The sequence below is a fragment of the Euphorbia lathyris genome, chromosome 1, assembly GCF_963576675.1.
Source record: "Euphorbia lathyris chromosome 1, ddEupLath1.1, whole genome shotgun sequence".
In the NCBI taxonomy this organism is placed as follows: Eukaryota; Viridiplantae; Streptophyta; class Magnoliopsida; order Malpighiales; family Euphorbiaceae; genus Euphorbia; species Euphorbia lathyris.
Window position 1 is genome coordinate 33984544 of NC_088910.1, and position 2820 is coordinate 33987363.

Sequence of the window (2820 nt, forward strand, 5' to 3'; positions counted from 1 at the left end):
TTTTCAATAAACGAACTCAAGTTTTAGAAGAGTCAGTACATGTTGAGTTCGATGAAACTAACCCTGCAGGAAGATATCTGCCGCTGACCGAGGATGATCCACACTCAGTACCCGCTGATCAAGATACAGCCGCTGAGTCATTCCCTCAAGGGCTGATCAAAGGTAAAAGTGAACCTCAAATTGTTTTCATTGACCAATCTATACCTGCAGAGACTGTTGAAACACAGACAGCACAAGACATCAATCTACCAAAGGAGATAAGGATACTAAGAGGACACTCAGAGAGTTCTATTCTTGATGCCGTTGAGAATACCCTGATGACAAGAAACCAACTCAGGAGATACCTCAGCAACGTAGCCTTCGTCTCAGTTCAGGAACCTAAGAACTTCACTGATGCTGAGGAAGATGAATTCTGGATGAGCGCAATGCAAGAGGAACTTGACCAATTCAGAAGAAACGATGTATGGGAGTTAGTGCCACATCCAAGGAGTCAGAAGACCATTGGAACAAGATGGGTCTTCCGCAACAAGCTGGATGAGCAAGGAAATATAGTCAGGAACAAAGAAAGGCTTGTAGCTCAGGGCTACAGTCAGCAAGAAGGTATTGACTACGGTGAGACCTTTGCCCCAGTGGCAAGGCTAGAGGCTATTAGAATTTTGTGCGCTTATGCAAGTTATATGAACTTCAAACTGTTTCAAATGGATGTTAAGAGTGCATTCCTTAATGGAGTTATAAACGAGGAAGTTTATGTTAATCAACCTCCAGGGTTTGAGGATCCTAAATTCCCAAACCACGTTTATAAACTCAAAAAGGCTTTGTACGGCCTCAAGCAAGCACCACGTGCTTGGTATGAGAGGCTGACCAGTTTCCTGCTGACTAGAAATTATGTCAGAGGCAAAGCTGATACAACCTTATTCATTAAGAGAAAGGGTAAAGACACCCTGCTGGCTCAAATATATGTTGATGATATTATTTTCGGTGCTACTAATGAGTCAATGTGCAAGGAATTTAGCAAGCAAATGCAGACTGAGTTTGAAATGTCAATGATGGGAGAACTCAACTTCTTCCTTGGACTTCAAATCAAACAAGGGAAAAATGACATCTTCATCAGTCAAGCTAAATATGCCAAGGAGATATTGAAGAAATATGATCTTGAAAATTGCAAGCCAATATCTACTCCTATGGGCACTGACACTGTCCTTTGCGCTGACGAGAATGGTAAGTCGGTAGACAGCAAATTGTATCGAGGTATGATAGGCTCTCTACTTTACTTAACAGCAAGTAGACCGGACATTCAGTTCTCAGTATGCTACTGTGCTAGATATCAATCTAACCCTAAGGAATCTCATTACATAGCTGTAAAAAGAATCCTTAGATATTTGCAAAGCTCAGTGAACGCAGGTTTATGGTATCCCAACACTCATGGTTTCACACTCGTTGGATACACTAACGCTGACTACGGACGAGACAAGCTTGAACGAAAAAGCACCTCTAGAGGATGTCACTTCTTAGGAAGTTGTCTTGTATCCTGGTTCGGCAAGAAGCAGGCGTCAGTAGCCTTATCTACCACTGAAGCTGAGTACATTGCTGCTGGACACTGTGTTGCTCAAGTCCTATGGATTAAGCAACAGCTTGAAGACTATGGTGTTCAAACAAAGACAATTGAGGTCAAATGTGACAACAAAAGTGCAATTGATCTATCAAAGAACCCAATTCAACACATCAGGATGAAGCATATCAGCATAAGACATCACTTCATTAGAGACCATGTACTCAAGGGTGAGATAAAGCTGACCTACATCCCAACGGATGAGCAGCTTGCGGATATCTTCACAAAGCCACTGGCTCGTGAATAGTTCAGCATACTGAGAGAAGCCATTGGTATGTTTAATCCTCTTCAGTAAATTCCAGCTCTTAATATATATTCATGCTGAGTGAATTAACATGCTGAGTGATCTATTATTCACTGAGTGAATAGATGTATACTGAGTGATTAATGCTAAATGAATGAATATCACATACTGAACAAACAATTGGCACCGAGTAGTTATCTCAAACTGAGAAATCATCCGTTTGTATAAAACTGACCACTCAGAATATAAAACGCTTAGTATTCTAAACACTGAGTATAAGATCAGTTGCATTTAATGCTAGAGCACGCGAATAGCCACCTAGGATGACGTATGCGCCGAATGTGTCATAAAAGCCAGGATCATTGTCGGTTGACAATCCCAAGGCAAAACTGACACATGGATTCGATAAGATCCACTTTTCACCGCTATAAATAATGGGCAAATACCCATTGTTATCTCTTTACACTTACCAAATCCTCTGGCATAAGCATTCTCTCTCTAAAAACTCTCAAAACTCCCTAATCTCTCTCTGAAGCTATGACTAAGGTTTCCGTGAACATCTCCGGTGCCGGTCACCCTAAGACCAGTTCCGATGAACCATCTAGACAAACTACTTCGCCTGAAATGACTAAAGCCACCACACCGAGCAAAGGCAAAGCTGGCCAAGCCACTTCCTCCAAAGGAAAGCCGACCAAAGTAAGAACCTATACTAAGGTTTTTGAGGACGTCAGAGAGTGGAAGATAGACTTCTCGAGATGGTTCTCTGAGGCCTTCGTAACAACCGAGCAACCATTCTGTGAATGGATATCGAAGAATGGCTGGACCGAGCTATTTTCAATTAGAGACCCAACTTACCCTGACCTAGTAAGGGAATTTTACCATAATCTGCGGGTTGCTGACGACAACCAGGACTGTCTAGTAACGGTGGTAAAAGAGAAAACCATCTTTGTCAACCCTACTTACCTTG